The sequence below is a fragment of the Rattus rattus genome, chromosome 13, assembly GCF_011064425.1.
Source record: "Rattus rattus isolate New Zealand chromosome 13, Rrattus_CSIRO_v1, whole genome shotgun sequence".
In the NCBI taxonomy this organism is placed as follows: Eukaryota; Metazoa; Chordata; class Mammalia; order Rodentia; family Muridae; genus Rattus; species Rattus rattus.
In genome coordinates, this window is record NC_046166.1 from 14325834 (window position 1) to 14345438 (window position 19605).

The following is a 19605-nucleotide window of genomic DNA, read 5'->3' on the forward strand; positions in this document are numbered from 1 at the left end:
ATCCTTTTAATTTAATAACCAGGCAAATGAGGCGGGTGGTGGCTGGCAGTGATAAGCCCATTTACCCCAGAAAGATACAAAAGAGCAGACACACACTCAGTGTATGTCAATACTATCTATCAGTCATTAAGAAACTCATGAGAAATCACCACATACTCCCTCAACAGCTAAAATTAGAAGAACTAACCTTATCAAGGTTTGAGCAAATGGTTTGCTCGCTTGTTCGTTCGTTCGTTCATTCATTCATTCATTCATCTGTATGACATCAAACTCCTAATCCTCCCTCTCCACACCTAGGAACACTGACATGACAAGCATGTGCTCCAACACCCCTGGTGGACATTACAGCCCAAGGGGCTAACAATATGACTCAGTAAGTCAAGATGCTTGCTACAGAAAGCCCTGCCACCTGAGCTGAGCCCCAAAATCCAGACTCCAAGAAGTGGTCTTCCGATCTCTAATGCATATCCACACAAGCATTCGTGTAAGGAAACTAAGAAACCAACCAATCCAAAGTGTTAACAACATATACACAAACTGTGGCTAGGAAGATGGCTCAGCTGATAAAGGTGTTTGCTGTTGAGTTCCACTCCCTGGAACTCACGTAAAAGTGGAAAGCAAGAGATGATTCCATAAAATTGTCTTCTGACCTTCACATGCACACTTTGACACATCCTTAACTCACACTCACACTCTCTCTCACTCTCTCTCATTCTCCTCCCCTATACTTACACATAATAAAAAAGAATGGATTTTACTCAGCAACAAAATAAACCATGACATACTATATCACGGATAATCTTCAAAATCAATACACTGAAAAGGACTGTCCCCCACTTAACCCAAAAAGGAGTGTGTGCATGGATATTGCACGATTTACACAATTCTTTTTTTTTTTTTTTTTTTTTTGGTTCTTTTTTTCGAGCTGGGGACCGAACCGAGGGCCTTGCACTTCCTAGGCAAGCGCTCTACCACTGAGCTAAATCCCCAACCCCGATTTACACAATTCTAATAAGGGCAAGGCAAACCCAACCTACAATGGCTCAGAGGAGAGCAGCAGTTGCCTGGGGGTCGGGAAAGGAAAGGTGAATAATACCGAGGGCCAGGAAAAGGCTTCTTGGCAGTGATGTGTTTGTCATGTCACATGCCTATGGTAAAGGGCACACAAATGTACCTAGCTACAGACTTCAAATGTGAAGCTTAGTGTATGTCAATTATAGTTTAATAAAATTGGGGAAAAAATGGGGGCAAGGCATAGCAAAGTAGGTATGGCACAAATGTAGGAGCGGTGAAGCCAAAGCAGGGACATTTCTTTGTTGCAGAAGACAGGAATGAGCACCCCATACCCCAGAAGGAAAAATCCCTCGGGCTTTCTCTCTCCAGTGAAATGAGGAAGGACAACAGTTCAGTCTAAGGATCCAGAACCTTGGGAGTCTAAGGACCAACAACCAAAGACACAGCGTACACTCCCAACTTCATATCGGACTCCCCAGCACTGACAAGCACCAGCTCCTCCTCTGGAACTTAGCACATCCCTACAGATACCTGTGCACTAGAGACAGCATGTCCACAGCAGAATGGGAATGAATGGGAATGGCTAACCTTGGGTCAGGCAGGTATCAGCACTCAGAAGCTGTGCGGTAGCTATACTGGTCACGTCTCAGCCAGGTGACTAGTCTCTAGCCTGCCTGTAGTGTCTCCACTACACCTAGAACCCAGGCGTAGGAGCCAACTACCCAGCTTCCCAGAAAAGGCAGACAGCTCTAACTTCCAGACAAACATCAGAGCTCCCCTTAACAGCACCTGCAGCAGGTACTACGGCCACCCTGGGAAAGCAGCTCAGTGCCTGGCACACTGCCCCACCCTGGGTGTGCAGAGTCTGTGTCTAGCCATCGGGAGTCCCAGTTTCCACACCATACTTCAAACAAGAGACCTAGGATCTTGTTTAATAGGACTTTTTAAGGGATTCATATGCCCTCTGGGGCAGGCACACAGCAGTTCTGGGAAAGGTCCGAGACGCAGCACCAGCGTCTGTGCTCAATAGTGGTCTGAGGGCTCCTGTTTCAACCCCACCAGATCTCCATGACAACCCTAAATGTACAAGGAGTGTGCAGAGCTCAGGTTCATATGCACTCCACAGAATGCCCTCTCATGTCAGCCTCAGAGTCCTCCAGAGGAAGGAGGGTGTGACAGGTTCTGAAGAACTACCACAGGATGAAAGGCAAAAGGGTGCCTAGGGTAATGGGAGAAGAGCCATAACCATCCAGCAGTGCCCAGTCAAAAACAATGGCTCCTGACAAGCACAGGCCCTCAAGCCTACATGCTTGGCAGCCAAAACCATTCACTCACATGTAGCAAGGAACTAGCTGGTCACCTCCTGGTAAGTACTGTTCACACCTGTGGCATTCCCCAGCCTCAGCACCCAGCTCCAGAGCTCTAGGCCGAAAGGGTGTCTCCTTTCTCCTGTCCCCTCCCCCTGCCAGTATTTCTAAGAGCATTTGCCTAGGTTCCAGCAGGGATGCTGGTAGCTACTGTAGGTGGGACCGGTTACAAGCCTTAACACAGGGCGGGGGTGTTTCATAGGGCCCAGTCAACTGTTTACTAACCATTGCCTCACATCACTACAGATCCCAACTTTAAAATGGCAAAGACTCAAAACAATGGCACAGACGTGTCACACACTGCCTGCCTGCATTAGGGCAGTCAACTCTGAGGGTGGGTCATTGATCTACTGGTGCCCATCACAAATGAGCATGAGGCATGGTACAGGGCCTCTAATCACAGGCCGCAAGGAGAAAAGAACAAATTACCCGACACTGGCCCCAGTGACATCTGGCAGATGTCAACAGGATGAAGTCTTGGCCATTTCACCAGCATATCCCCCAGGCTGGGCCCAAGGCAAAGCCAGTACACTACCTCTCCATTCCTATCCACCATGAAAGCTTGCTGTGTGCAGCAAGGGGGTAGCACACAGAGCCTCTCCCAACAGACCCACCTTTTGATTCTCTGTCCCCCCAGACCCCTCAGCCTGCCTGTCACAATGACGCACAGCAGGGATTCCATCAGGTTTACTCCAATATTAAAATATTCGGGGTCTCTCTCTCTGGGGCAAGCTGAGCCCTGAAAACACCAAGTCAGTATCTGGACATCACACTTTCTCCTGTACCCAACTGCTGCCCATGAAGGGTGACAGGAACACAAGAGATTCTCATGAACACAGAGATTGCTGTCCCGGGTGGGCTGGGGAGACCTTAGCCAGGCACAGTGAGGCCACTTCTGTCCCACTGAGGCCTTGGTCAATCATGCGGGTTAGTGCTCTTTCAAGGCACACTTGCTCAGCAAGGCCAACTGGCTTTTGGAAGTCTTCATTTCAAAGCAGTGGTCCTGGCAAGACCACAAATATGCTATCTTTAGTCTACCTTCTTGGAAATTATGGGCAGATTCCAAAATGTTATGTAATGAGGTAGGAAGTACAAAGCCAAGCATTGGAGCAGGTACAGACCAAACATCACAACCACTGCATGAACTTGGTGACAGGGAAGTCTCAAGGCAGTGGACAGAGAAGCTTGTGTTACACCAGCAAGTCACTACAGCTCACCAGGCAATGTGGCACTGAGAGACCAATGGCACTGGACAGCTTCTGGTGGACCAGGACAAAACTGGCTCCTACCCCTGTCAGACTAAGAAACTATACCAGCACTCTGGTTTGGTCCAGAACCAATTACATGGCCAACAGAGTTAGGGCTGCAAAGCTACTCCAAAGACATGTAGCACACCATGGCTAAAAGCTGGAGGACAGAGCCCTGTGAAAGATTTGGGATTCCTGTCATCAAGACAAGACAGCCTGCAAAAACCTGGGCATGTTAGTGTAAAGTACACTGTGAAGAGGCCAGCATCAGGCCTAACCTCAAAGGCCATGCTGGGTAGGGAACCAAGTCACCAGGGGCCTCCCATGTCTTAGTGCAGGCACGGCAACGATCTTTCACTGTGTGTCCTAACCATCTAGGTCTCACAGTATACACACCGCTCTCCTCCGTCTGCAGGAAGACAGCCAACCCTCACCGTGGCTCCATTTGGTCCCACTTTCACAATAGCCGGCCAGCAGCACAGCCACCTTGGAAAGTGTGCCTTCACACTTCCTTCCTTTCTTTAGTTTTTCCTTACAAATCTGATCCCGTGGGCTCAAGTTGGCTGGAAACATCCAAATTCTTTTCTGGCAACTGCTAGTGTTTCAAGTGTTTTCAAATCTCAGCTGCACAAAGTGCTATGATCCCATTATGGGGGTTGGGGTATAAATGTGTTGCCTTCTAAAAGGACCCCAGGGAGCTAAGCCCTCTGATTTGGCAGGACTGTCAAAGCATCTGGACTACCCTCCTGTCCTTGTCACTTGTCCCTGATGCAACAAAGCATAGCAGTATGCATCTAACCACCAGTAGGGGATGGAAAAGCAATGCCCAGAAACTCCTACTTCAGTATTTCTGACCCAGCCTCAACCAAACAGCACCCAGACAAAGAAGGGGAGGCTCAGCCACCTGTCCAAACTAGAGGCCTTGCATGCCAATGCCATGTCTTACTAAACCATCCATCCCTTTGGGGACATGAAGACACGGTGTGGGGCTACTCCTGGGATTTGGGACAGGCCAGCAGGCTTAAGTAAACCCACTTCTCTCCTAAAGGAAAAGGGTGACTAGGCCTAATTCAGTCTCCTGAGACCTTTCTCCACTGTGCTGGTTAAGTGAGGCCTAGGATAAGACTCCATAGCTCACTGTCTGTCCCTTCCCATCTGCCCACCCTCTTTTGGTGTGGTCCTCCTGAGTCTCACTCTATGCTGTAGCCCTAAATCTGTAAACTAGTCATGAGACAAGCTAGCCCAAAGGCTGACCAGACCAGTCCTACATCTTGTCCTGAAAGCCTGGTCTTCCTCAGCACAAAGTCATGGTGGCAGAGCTGTGAATCCACTAGACATAGCTAAGACATGGAGGTGCCTAGACCTCTCTCAAGGACAGCTGGGTGATTTCAGAACATCTGTATGGAAAACATGACTGAGGACTGACTGGTGGCTGTGACCTCCAATGGAAAGCAGGGTCTACTTCCCCCACTTCCCAGGGAAGGCTCTGTGGCCCCAGCTATCTAGCACAATCCTATGTGCTACACGTTCAACACAGTCAAATTATTTGGCAGCTCCTCCTGGATGGGAGCAGCTGTCATTCCTGTTTCCCACTGTCCTTCACAATAGGAAATACTGAAGACGAAACTTAGAAACAACCAGCAAGGCTGGTTGGTGGTGGCGCAGGCCTTTAAATCCCAGCACTCAGGAGGCAGAGGCAGGCAGATCCTGAGATGGAGGCCAGCCTAGTCTATAGAGCAAGTTCCAGGACAGCCAGGGCTACACAGAGAAACGCTGTCTTAGAAAATTATCCTAGGCCAGCATGGTTCAGGAGACACAGTGCTTACTATGCAAGCCTGATGATCTGTGTTCTATCCCCAGATGGTAGACTAGAACTAATTTCCCAAAGCTACCAATATATATACATATAAAATTACTGTAAAAAGGGAAATAAAGCCCAAATCATAAAAATACAATACATTCATTAGGAAATAAAATAGAAACCAATGTCCAGATTCCATTTAAAACTTCTGAGCAAATGAGGGTGACAGTGCCTGCCTTCTCAGGTTGGAATGCAGAAGACTGACTGCAGTGCATGCACATCCCTTGCTAGTTAATCCTTGCCTGGTACTCAGTCATGTTGCCTCCATCTGTTTAAACAACCCAATCCCCCGAGCCTCCAGTTTTCTGAAATTGTGTCTATGCTATGTATGTATGACCTCCTGCTATAGTATCCAGGCAGGCACCTTGAGGCCATCCATGGAGTAGGGAATAGCAATCCTCAAGCCCTGCCTCCCTTGCTGTTGGTGGAGACAAGTACAGTGTTCCAGGGGGTAAAAGCCATGGCACCCACAGAACCAGGTCAGGGGGAGGAAGGTAGAAAGCAGGGCTGAAGAAGAGAAATAAGAGAATCAGAGAGCCTGTGGTGTGCCAGTGTGTCATAGAGGACCATAATCCATTTAGTCCTGAGGAAGCAGGGTACCTCAAAAACACACAGTGCAGAGGATACAGTGAGGTGAGGTGGGTTACAATTCCCATCCTTTCTGAGAAGCACTCCAAGTACAACCAATTTCCTTGGCTCCAGGTAACCCCAGCAATGCCCCTCAAAGCTCCCTTTACCTACATCACTGGGCTGACTAGACAAAGGTCTCCTGGTAGCACCTGACAGGGTGAGGGTGGAGTTCCTGGGCTATTCTCTTCCCCATAGTCAGTGCCCCAGGCCTCTAAGCACTGCAGAGAAAATAGTGCCCCAGGCTGTCCTGGAGCACACACAAGAAACTCCCACCAAAGCACATAACTAAATCCCCAACACAGAAGCAAACTCTTTTCTGCCCTCAGCTGCCCAAGACTACTATCCTGTGGTAGTAGCAAGCACAGCAGCTCTAAAGCACCTAGACCAAGAGACCAAGACTCCTTCCCTGGCACCCAGAGGTCTGACTCCCTTCTGTCTTCAGTATCTTACCTCTAATCAACTTGTGTCTGGCCTCAGAATGCACCTCTCTTTACCTAAGATACACACAGCTGGTGGAAAGACTGACCTCTCATCAAAGTTAACAGAAATCTTCCAGGTTCTTAAAATGCACAGTGACCCCCATACCTTCTGAACAAGAACTGTCCCACCCTGTCATCAATCCCAGAAACTTCTTTCTAAACCCCTAGTCACTCCCCAGGCCCCTGTCAATGTATTCAACACTACCTTCTTTTCACATCTCTGCACTAGCCAAGCATGAGCTGAGAGGTCTCTGAGGTCCTGCAGTGAGGGCTCAGCCTCAGTGGAAGCAAACAAGCACTACTTTACTCTTAAGCACTTCCTCCAGAACTCCACAAACGACAGTGCCTTCTTAAAGTAGCCAACCACGGGACTGAGGCTACCTGACCGATCGGACTGAGATCACACAGCTGGGCTTGGGGCACAGGCAGTCTGGTAGCCAAACATTGGTTCAGTCTATGGCCTTGAAGCACAGCTCAGTGCTGACCTCAAAGGGCACAGACACCTATTTAAAAGCCCTTCAAACAGTGAGGCAGAGGTGGGATGGGAAGCTGGGGTGTTTTGAGAGCTACAATGAGAGGGAATCTCATGAGTACTAGAGAAAAAGGAGGAGTGTTCCAGCTATCCAGCAAGGGTGGGTGGGCAGCAAAGATCACCAGGCAAAGTGGGATTCAGGATTCAGGATTCAGGAAGAAACCGGGGCTATGGTCCATCTGGGAAGTGACAAGCTCAGTCTGAAATTCTAAATAGCTCACTCTGGCTGCCTAGTAGAAAATGCTGGGCTGACTGCTTCAGGGAATGAAATGATGAAGGGCAGGAACGGGTTAGGGTATGAGCAGGAACAAGGTTCTAGGCACAGGCCACAGAGTCCATACCACAAAGGCTGCTAGGATACTAGGCTGCATATTCAGGCCACTCTGGGAGTGGAGGAGTGTGACTTGGTTACCACTTGCCCCCAACTGTGGGACACTGAGGAACTGGTGTAGTCCTTCACTAAATGAGGCTGAGCCCAGGTTACTTGGGGGATGAGGGACACCAGAATATTATTAAACAAGAAAGACTGCACGGTCCTCACAAAGCACAGAAATGTCACCAGAACAGAGCCTAGACCCCCTCCTGTGTGTTCCCTGTGTGTTCAGGCCACCTCCAGGAACCAAGTTTGCTACTTGGAACTTCCCTCAACAGCCATGACTGAATAGGGCCTAAGATGGGTAACCTCTTCTCATGCTCTTCCCCATCATGAGACCCCACACTCTGTGTGCACACTAAGAGAGCTCACGCACCACCCCACACCCTTCCTTGTGCTTGTAGTTTAAAATATGAGCCTTTAACTGCTATTCTAACCATGCTAGCCATCCCTGGTCCTTCTGCTCCACCATAACGGACTCTAACCCTCTGGAACCACAAAACCGAATAAGCTTTCTTCTGTATGCTGCCATCGTCATGGTGTTTTACCACAGTAAAAGTAACAGATAAAGTTGGTACCAAGGATCGAGTTATTGCTGTGACAGGCCTGACCATGCTATTTTTGGGAGGAATATGAAAGACTGAAATTTCGGACTAGAAAAGTGGATGAAGGCTGTTAGCGGGACTTATGGGTCACCCTAGTGGGAGGCATGGAAGACAGCAGTGCTCAGACTGATAGAGACTGTGAAGTCCCAGCTCAAGAGGTCTCAGGGGGAACAATTACAGCAACTGAACTGGAGACCATCTTTGGAATGTTTTCACTGCCTTCTGTCTTGTCCTAAGAACTCCTGGGGCTAAACTGGAAAGTAGTGGTCTCCGTTCTTGGTGGAGGCAATTTCAAGGCAACACTCCATGCCTGTCTGCCGCCATGCTTTCAGACCATGATGTCAACCCACCTCTCCTAACTTCAGCCCCACCCCCCACCCCCAAGATTTTTCAAGACAGGGTTTCTCTGTGTAGCCCTAGCTATCCTGGAACTCACTCTATAGACCAGGCTAGCAAACTCACAGAGATCCCCCTGCCTCTACTTCCCAAAGGCTGGGATCAAACCTAGCTGGACGGTTAAACTCTTAGCCCTTTGGACAGAAGGGCCAAACAAACTTCTAGGATCACAGCAACAGAGATATGGGATGATGTCACAGGTGAGGCAGGTACACAGCAGAATGAAGCTTGTCACTGGACGAGAAGGATGGATGGGTGGGAGAAAAGTTTGAAGGAAAAGGAAGAGATGGGAATAGAAGAGAGGAAGGAGAGAAGCCATGGCGGGACAACATGGAAGCTGATGTTAAGATTCCACGTTTTACCTTTACAGGTTGTCACGAATGTTCTTAAGGATGTGTACAGGGCTTTGTATGTTTGGGTGTGCAATTATATCTATCAATTGGATCAAAGGTTATTGTGTTGTGTGGCTTTTCATGTGTAGATTTAAGTGTAAGGGAGTGTGGGGCGGCTGGTCTGGGCTGCCACGGAATTGGAATGTGTGCTTCTGGCAAGATATCCAGCAGACATCTTGGGGCACTGCGGTGACAGACCTAGTGGGGGATAAAAGACAGCATTTTATTTTTTATAATTTTACAACAACTCAGAGAAGTAACTAATACACTACACACTGAGCTGAAAGAAGAAACCCATCCAGGCAGATGATTACATCTCCACTCACAGTGGTACCATCCACAGCTGCCAACCTATAGATATAGCCAGCATCTATCCAGACTGATGAACAGACAATGGTCCACTCAGATGGTGGAATGCTACAATTCATCCTGAAAAAGGAAGAAAATGGGGAGATAAGCTATGCTGTGGGTAAATCATGAGCACATTCTGCTAAGTCAAACAAGTCATGTGTAAAAAACAACAAAAGCCAGCCTCTGCGATTCCACTCATGTGATACACCTGAAGGGGCAAGGTCACGAACACCAGAAATAAGAAGAATGAGGGTGGCTGTTGGGGCTAGGCAGGAGGATAAGGAGGCATATTTAGCAAGCACAGAGTTTGGGCTTTACAAAATAAAAAAGAGCCAGGCCAGGTGGCACACAACTTTAATCTAGCACTTGGTAGGCAGCAGCAGAACTTTTGTGAGTCCAAAGCCAGCCTTGTCTACACAGTGAGTTCTAGCACAGCCAGGGCTACAGAGAGAGATCCTGTGTGGACGGGATGGAGTTGGATGAATAGTATTTATGGCTGAATGTTACAGTTGGCAATACTGAGGTGTGCATTTAAAAATACTTAAGAAGCCAGCCTTTGTTCCCAGCATACGGGAGACCCAGGCTGTCAAATCTCTCAGTCTCTGTGACTTCAAGGCCAGCCTGGTCTATGGAGAGCCAGTTCCAGAAGAACCAGTGCACTCTGCCTTGAAAAAGAAAAAGTGTTGAAGAAACCAGGCCTTGTATCCAATGCCTTTATCCCCACACTGGGGAGGCAGAGGGGTAAACAAATCTACACAGTGAGATACTGCCTCAACAATTACCTTAAAATGTAAACATGCTTGCAGTCAAGTTTCATGTGTGGCACGTGCATCTTATCCCAAGTTAGACACACGCCAGATGTGGGATCCTTAGCTGTGCCTTAGTGCCTGAGCACTACAGATTCTTCTGTTAAAACTTTAATACCGGGGAGAGGGAAGCAAGGGGGAAGGAGGGAACACCCATAAGGAAGGGGGGGGGGGGGGGGATGTTTGCCTGGAAACAGGGAAAGGGAATAACACTCAAAATGTATATTAGAAATACTCAAGTTAATAATAAAAAAACAAAAACAAACAAAAAAAAACTTTAATACCCTGAATGGTATGGTCCCCAAGTCACTCCTGGGCTCTCTGCTCTTTTGCAAAGGGAACTGCAACTGTTGGGGGTGGGGGGTCATCACATGACCCCAAACAGGGGCAATCAAAAGAGGGTGCTGGGCCCTGAATCCTGACAAAACCAGCTCCTGCTGTGAGTGCCTGAGCAGGTCATGTTCCTGGAAGCATGTGTGTCTGCTCCCCTATCCAGACCTGGACAGCCATGAAAACATAGGATGGGAGGCACAATTAAGCAGGGGTTGTGAGCACTACACAACTTAGCAGGAACTATAGATTTGGGCAGTGGACCTCTGCCATAGTTACAATCTCCACACCCATGTTCAAGACCCTAACTGGAGTTGCCTTGGTGTCTGGGGGACATGGACAGACATGCTTTCCAAAAACCACAGCAGCTCCACCTCTGAGTTCCCTCCCAGACCTGACCATGCTGACTGAGTAAAGCAGGTGGGATCTGTGAGGTGGGGCCCCTATGACTTGGTGATGGTGACAGAATCCAAAGCTTCCTGTGCACATCCTGCATGCATAGCTCTGAGTAGAGAGATGTGAAGGCCACACACTGTGCTTAAGGACACCAACACTAGCTGTCCCTGCAAATCTATTTCTGCAGAATCTACCACTGAAATGGAAATGTAAGGGTTCTTTGGGAAGTGAGCTGTGTTGGTTGGTGTTTTGCTAGGGGAAACACATGAAGGAATGTTTTCCCAAAGTGGACACAGGTGAAAGACAAAGGCAGACTTGTGAAGGAACATTTGGCTGAAGCAGACACAGAAAGGATGTTCTGCTAAAGCGAGCACATGAAAGGACACATAATGAAGGATTCTTCACTAACAACACACACCTAGTGGTTCACCTTTATTGTATAGTTGAGCTGCATTTGTCTGGACTCCACAGAAAGAAACACACCAAAAAACTTCTGGAGGTGTGCTGCAGTTTCTTGTTAATTCCTCGGACTTGGGCTGACTGGCAGAGTGATGTCAGCTGAGACACAGACACATGCTGAGGCGAGACACATGGAGGACATGTGAAGTTTGGGGTGGTATAAAAAGAACTGAAAGAAAGCGAAGTTTGCTTATAGAGCTAGCTGTGCAATGCTTGTGGGTCTCGCGTCTTTGCTGATCTTCACTTCCTTGAGAGAGGTACAGCTGGGACACGTTCTCCTAGCGTCCCTCTGGGTCCCTCGTGCCAAGGCTGAGGTCTGGCTGTCTCTGCTAGGTAGCGCCACTGCTGCTGATTCGTGTTTGCTATCCCGACTCCACCAAACTGGACTTCGGCTGTTGCTGACCTGTGAACTCAACTGCTGATTTCCAAACAGGAATTATTCCAAAGAACCTTTCTAAACAGGTCTACTTCCCCTGTATCCTTTTTTCCCAATACCTCTGGTAGGTAGTGGGCTACAAGTGTGTCAAAGCATTAAGAACTTTCCTTAAAAATTAAAATTAAAATTTGAAAAAAATTAAAGTTACACACCACCAGACATTTTTTTTAAATATTTATTCATTTATTATATATAAGTACACTGTAGCAGTCTTCAGACACACCAGAAGAGGGCATCGGATCCCATTACAGATGGTTGTGAGCCACCATGTGGTTGCTGGGATTTGAACTCAGGACCTCTGGGAGAGCAGTCAGTGCTCTTAACCGCTGAGCCATCTCTCCAGCCCACCACCAGACATTTTTAGTGCCCACAATGCACAAGAGACTCCATTCTGTCAGTTTGCCTCAGGAAGTCACTGCAGGAAAGTGGCCTTGCTCTCGGAACTGTGAGCCACTGGAAGTCTGTCCTGAGTGACCAGAGCTTTCCCACAGACAAGGCTACAGAAGGTCAGGAGGCCTGGTTTGCTGGGACTCACTGCTTCCATCTGTAGCTCATCTATGTAAACTCTACCTAGACCTCGTTCTGCTAAGAAAGAGGGTTCTGGGGTGGCTTTCCCACAGGAAACAGAAACTACTCAGTGCCTTGCCTTCCTCACCTTACCTATCCCAGGAAGAACACAATGGACCACCACTGCAAAGACACGGTCCCAAATCCACAAGGAAGGTGGCTGAGTTTCACAATGTACAGCAATCAAGGCCTGCTCAAGGCAACGAGTTTACATAGTTACTGGGGTGGGGGCCTTGGAAACCTGTCCATCCAGGACCACTGTCTCTTCTCCAGGAAAACACACTTCACTATGAAATAGAACCAGCTGCCTGGATAGGATGTTGCCAAGTGGGGTGCTGACTGGGATTTTTAGGGAATGGGAATATTCTCACTCTAGACAACACTAGGCACTCAGGTGTCAGGATGTCAGATGGATCAAAATGTAGATCAGAGTCTTATCCTAGGACTCAAGACATATATCAATATTCTATCACAAAGTCAACCTGAAACAGATGCCTGTGCTGTAAGGAAAGATAACAGGTCCACAAAGGCAACTGTGGTAACTGGACAGACAGACTAGGAGAACACAGCGAGGGAAGCCCTCCTGAACATGCATTCTTTTTTTTTTTTTTTCTTCTTTTTTCTTTTTTTCGGAGCTGGGGACCGAACCCAGGGCCTTGCGCTCTGAACATGCATTCTTACTTATTTCGTGTGTGTGTGTGTGTGTGTGTGTGTGTGTGTGTGTGTGTGTGTGTGTGTGTGTGTGTGTGCGTGCGCGCGCGCACGCGCGCGTGCGCCTGCATGTATTTGTGTGTGAAGACCAGATGCATGCCTGGTAAGGCATCCTGGAACTACACCTGCAGATGGTTGTCAGCCACTAGACAGGTGCTAGGAACTGTCTGTCCCTAGGTCCTCTTTCAGAGCAGCTAGCCTCTGGCCTCTAGCCCCATATGTGTTAGTTTTGGGAGCACTGGAGTCAGGACCCTGCATAAGCTAGGTAAGTGCTCTATCGTGGAACCTCATCTCCACCCCCACCCCCAAATATAGCTTTTACCACACAGCTTTGGACACAAGGGTAGTGGCTAAGGCAGCAGTGAGGCCAGAGGTCTCAGACTGAGGAGAGCTGGCAGAGATAAGTGACCACTGGAATAGTGAACTACAAAAAGAAAATATGTCAGACACAGGCAATGGAGAGCTAAAGAGCCAGGAGCCTGCTTACAGGGCCTCTCTGCTGGTCCCCATACTTTGCCCATAGTGACTGGGGGCACACCACCAGCTACACACACACACACACACACACACACACAGATGGAATATCATGAATAGTAGTGTAGTAGTAGTGGTCTTGGCTACTTTGTGAGTTTCCTCCTCCTCCTCCTCCTCCTCCTCCTCCTCCTCCTCCTCCCTCCTCCCCCTCCCCTCCCCCCCCCCCGGAGCTGAGGACCAACCCAGGGCCTTGCGCTTGCTAGGCAAGTGCTCTACCACTGAGCTAAATCCCCAACCCCTACTTTGTGAGTTCTTTTTGCCACTCTTTATACCCCACCTCCTGTTTCACTCCCATAACACTAAATAGGAGAGAGAGGAATTAGGAAAATTCCTGAATCTAATTTCTTTCCTTTTGTTTCTTCTTTTATGGCTTCAAACAAACTACACCTGACCTCCCTAAATGACTAACAACTACCACTACCCTCTCTCAGGGCCCTAGCATTTCTAAATTCTCTGAAAACCTCCCAGAATTCCAAACGTCACACAATCACCAGAATTATCTACAGCTGGTAAAACCACACTTCTGCTAGGACACAAGGCAAATCATAGTCAGCTACTGCAGATATTTGAAGCAGCCCCACCTCCCTGCACCTGGGATTAAAATGAAAGCACATTCTTATTTCTGTGTTGTAAATGTAACTTTTATTCACCTGAGGTAATTGTTGTCTCAGAGTCTAACTGCTTCTATCTGCTACCCTAGTCCTGGAAGCTTCTAGCCTACATACAATCTAATCTAGGCCTAGAATGTTTTCAACCTCTACGACTTACTTCAGAATTAGCTCACCCTTTCTAGTTCTTTCTGAACTCTGGCTAGCTGATTCAACTCAGCTGTTCTGGCTCAACCTCCTCTCCATGCTGACTGATTCAATCTAGCTTCTCTCAGCTTCTCCTAAATTGCTCTACTTGGCTTCAAACTAACTCTAGCAATCTGTTCTAATCGTCTGGCTCCTTCTCATTCCCTGGCTCACTCTGCCTTTATCTGTGCCTAGCTTGTGCTCTCTTCAACCTGTCTCTGCAAAACTGTCTCCTCTTTTTTTTTGCACTGCCCCTTAACTAGCTTCTCTTTCCACTCCTTGAGAGAATTAGGCATATCCCATTCTGTCAAATCTTTCTCTGATTTGTAACTTTGTCTGCCACTCAATTAAACATCACTTTCAAACATGGGTGCTTCCTTCTACAAACTTTTCTTCATTGTTTGGGATTAAAGGTGTGTAATAGGGATGTGTCTGTATTCCAGCCAGAGCCATTAAAGGTGTGTGCTAAGGGCTGAGCCACACCACAACTAGAAACAAGTTTTTTTTTCAATAAATAAAATCTCAGGGTTCAAAATTCGGCCAAATATCCTGCAACACTGTGTTTTTTAGAAACCAAAATTCCGGGTTGGGGATTTAGCTCAGTGGTAGAGCGCTTGCCTAGGGAAGCCAAGGCCCTGGGTTTCCCCAGCTCTGAAAAAAGAAAAAAAAAAAAAAAAAAAAAAAAGAAACCAAAATTCCCAAATTGTCACCACATTCCTCTTTTCTGTTTTAAGCCTTTTATTATGCTGGGTGCAGTGGGAAATTATAAAGAGACATTTTCAGTGAAATAAGTGCTTTTCAGGTCAGTGGCCAAGGTTTTCAGGAGACCTTGCCTGCTATTTCTACTGGAGTGGCTTTGCCTCCGACGTAGGGAGACAATAATAGCTGAGGAATCCTATCACCTACATCAAATTATCTCTCTTTCTACATCAGCCAAAATTTATTGTCTCCTTTGAAATTTTCACTTTCAACTCCTTCCCAAAATCATCTCTACTGTCTCTGAGGGAAAAGGACCATGAACTCCAGTACTTCTTTTATAACAATGAGTTTTGGGGAATAGGGTAAGATTCTATCTGTGGCCAAGTCTAGAGCAGCATTTGCCTGCAGTGTCCTGCATTGAATCTCCAATGCTGATTGGAGATTTTTCAGTCTGCATATTACCCTTGGCTGAACTGGCTCCTAGAATTTGTTGTGGAGCCCTGAGCCAGGCCTCCAAGGCCACTTCTTATTAGAAATTACTTTGAATATCTCTTTTGGATTCACACTCATTGGTCCGTTCAATAGCAACTCTTGCTACATTGCCTGTATGCTCCTGGATGCCTAAGCCTTCTTTCTAATTCATATTTAGAAAAAAAACATTGTCCTTAGAGATGCCTTGTTCACAATTTTGTTACAAATGCCCATATTTCCCACAATTAAAGCACCCTTTTGAGATCTGAAACCTTTGGGGGCTTAGTCACTTTACTTTGCATATTTTATGCAAGTGAAGCACTGGGCATTTTGATATTGGAGACCTCTAGCTATACCCTGACCTATAATTTTAGCATAGTGCCTGTTAAAACCAATATTGGTTGTATCCTTTATCCATTCATCTATAGGCATTGCTCATACCTTTAATGGTCTAATAACCTTTTTACATTCTACATTCACATTTTCAAACTCCAAGGTCTCTATCAACACCTGCCTTGCTTCAGGGTCTGATACGGCTTTGTTCACAGCTAACACTAATCTGTTAATTAATAAAAAAATCAGTGAAAGCAGGCTGTGGCTGTGGCTCAGTGGTTAAAGCACTGACTGCTCTTCCAGAGGTACTGAGTTCAAATTCCAGCAACTACATGGTGGCTCACAACCATCTGTAATGGGCTCTGATGCCCTCTTCTGGTGTGTCTGAAGACAGTGACAGTGTAATCATACACATAAAATAAATAACTCTTTAAAAAGAAAATCATTCAAGGTTTCTTCTGAGCCTTGCATAATCTTTGTAAATAAGATGGACTTTTCCCCAGACTCCTTAACTTTGTCCCAAGCTCTCCAAGCCACTAAGCAACATCGTTCTAGTAGCATCATCAAAATTAATCTGTTCTTGTATATCAGAGTACTAGCCTTAATATAGTAGCTGGTCTTTTACTACATTCCCCTCACTCTATTTCATTGTTTAATATTGATGACTTCTTCCCTCCACCATGGTAACCATTGCAACTGTAGAGCAGTCTCTAGTACAGCCCTTACCAATCCCTTCCAGTCTTCGGGAATAATTCTAGTTTGAGTAGCCCAGTAGAATTTGTTTCACATAAGGCAAGTGCATCCCATATGAAACCATGGCCTCTTTAAAACCGCCTTGGGTCTATCATTGCTATAGGACCATCCGATCTCGTCATAACCTTGTTCCACACCATTAGCAGGCATATGCTATATGACTACTGGCGAAGTGAATGGTGTTGATCTCCTGACCCTGGGTCACCTCTCCTTCCTTCCACTCTGGTGGTTCAGCTGGTTCAAGATTAACCCTTTCTCTGGAAATAGGCTGCTTCATCAGATTGCCCTGTCACTTTGTCAGCTGGAAGAGTTTCTTCCTCTCTTCCAGCAGGAAACTCCCGCTCTCCTGCTCAGTCACCAGGGCTGACCCATTTGTTCTTTCTTCCCCTGTGTTTCCTTCTCACAAGTGCTTCCATCTCCTCCCCAACCTCTCCAGTTGCACAGCCAACTCTGCAACCCTTTAAGAAAGGAGGAAGCAGAGTGACCTCTTTTGTTTTCCCATTTCAGCCATTTTTGTTTCTCAGGTCTGTCCATTTCCACCCACAACTTTCCAACTGCTTAGTCATTCTCCCAACCTTTTTTGAAACAGAACATACAAAGAAAAAGAAAAATTTCTCTGGGAACAAAACAGGGGATATCCCAGTGGCAGCAGTCATAATAAATTTTTTGTTGGCGTCTTGTTAAAAAAAATTTAAAAAAGTCATTCCTTCGTCCCCTGCCATTTTTTCTATGGCATCTGAAATCTAATTTTCCATTTTAATCTTTTAACTTCAAGCCTCATGGTAGGGGCCACCTGTAAATGGTCTTTGCTACTTTGTAGGTTCTTCTTCTTACCCTTATTCTCCTTGTTACAGTCCCTAATTAAATATGAGGAAGCAAATATAAAGCAGGGAAGGAGGCAGAGAGGCGGGGGATCCCTGAATCTAATGGCTTTCCTTTGTCCCTTCTTTGACCACAGCTACTGACAAATAAATGGCAACCAACATCTCTATATGACCAACTACCACCCATGCCTCTTTTCAGGGCCCTAGAATTTAAAATAACCTCTAAAAAGTTTCCAGAATTCCAAATGTCACACACAGTTGCAGAAATTATCTGCAGCTGGCAAAACCATGCTTCTACTAGAGCATGCCCATACCTGGGATTAAAAGAAAAGTACATTCTGGGACTGGAGAGACGGCTCAGCAGTTAAGAGCACTGAATGCTCTTCCAGAGGTCCTGAGTTCAATTCCCAGCAACCACATGGTGGCTCACAACCATCTATGAAGGTATCTGATGCCCTCTTCTGCTGTGTCTGAAGACAGCTATTGTACTTATATAAGTAAAGTTGGGGGTGGGGGAATGCACATTCTTACAATATACATACATACATACATACATACATACATACATACATACATACATATTTTTAGGAAACCAAAATTCCAGAATTCTCACTACATAGCAGCTCACAGATACAGTCAAATGGGGAGAAGAGCAGGTGCAAGATGCTGTGTGTGGAAAAGGGATAGGCACAGGGCAGATGGAAACTCCTCAGAATTCATTCATTCCAAATGCAAGCCTGCCAAAGTTTGGGGCATGCACCCAAGAGCCCACGACACAACTGGGCAGAAGGATGCTATAACTGCACCTCTCTCAGATCACACCATTCAGATCCACCGTCCTGAGCCACGTCAAGGAGGAGCACAACGAGGAGCATAGCTCCCAGAAGGAAAGGATGCCATGACTCTAGGCATTCAAGACTAACCAAAGAAACCCATGCTGTCAGCACAAAGCACCCTGAAGACGCAACGAGGATGGGTTTTCTTTCTATAAAGCAGGAGAACATATGGCATGCCTAGGCCCAGTCAATTCTGAGTGGCCCAGTGGTGAGGTCAGTCACCTGGGTGGAGTGGCCCAGGAAATAAGCTCCTGACTTCCCAGGGGGAGGCACCTAGCTCTCCAACATGGAGGAAAGCTATCTACAGGTGGAAGTCCAAAGCATCTGGGTTATACACAGCACAGTGCCGACAGATGGCTGTTCAATGATAACAACGAGGAACATCGAAATACACCATTCCTGTTTTGAGAAGCAAGCAGATACCCAAATCAATCTGTCCTACCCCTTCCTTGACGGACTTGAATTCCTTCTTTGGCCAACCATGTGGATGCACTAAGAGTTATGCTGCTGGGCTAGGACAGCAGGTCACCGTTTAGTCCCAAATCCATAGATCCTCAGTGAAGCTGCAAAGCAAGCACAACCAACACCCCGTGCCTCAGCTTACACTCTACAATGAATGTGGTCAAGAAGAAATGAGAGAAACATTCCAGGAGACAACTGTCCTACCACCTACAACCCAGCTACAGACAAGAGGCATCAGGGCAGCCAGTTCTCCACCTGCATACACAAAGCTTGTGCTAATCTTTAGTACTGTGGTGCTGGAACCTCGGGACTCAGTATGAAGAATTAAATTACATAAACTTAAAGTAAATAAAACTCAAAACACTACTTCCTGTTAATTTTACAGTATTTACCTCATCTTTGTTTCTGTATGTAGGTCCTAACATATACATTTGGAGCAAACGGTGTGGAGCAGGCAGGCTTCCCAGCCCCACTTAGGGCTGGGAGCCATCAACTGGTAGAGGATGGTGGCAGACAAGATAACAGGGCTGTACCTTATGACCTTGGAATCTGAAAACTCCTGTGCAATAGCCCTAACAATGTTATTTGTAAATGAAGCTAGGCTTGGTTTTTATTTTAGGCATGTCTGTCTGCATGTACACTATTTGTATATGTATGAGGTTGGAGGAGAACTTGCAGACATCAGTTCTCTTTTCCAATATGTGTGTCTAGAAGGAAGCAGTCAGGTTATTGGGTAAGCACCTTTGTCAGCATTTCCTTATTACAATACAGCAGCCACTCATACTATTTATCCTGTACTACATACAAATCACTCAGATGACTCAGAGAATATGTGGCTAGCCATAGTGCTGCGTACCAGTCACCACAACACTTGGGAGGCTAAGGCGGGAGTGGCACGAGTTCAAGGCTAGCCCCGTTTCAAACTTCCAAATCCATAAATCAATTCC

General features: G+C 46.7%; 1 protein-coding gene across 1 annotated transcript in view; it reads right to left on the reverse strand.

The window, feature by feature from the left end:
* Window positions 1-19605, reverse strand: part of Med26 (mediator complex subunit 26) — a 50348-nt gene that overhangs the window by 12385 nt on the left and 18358 nt on the right. The window lies entirely within an intron of this gene.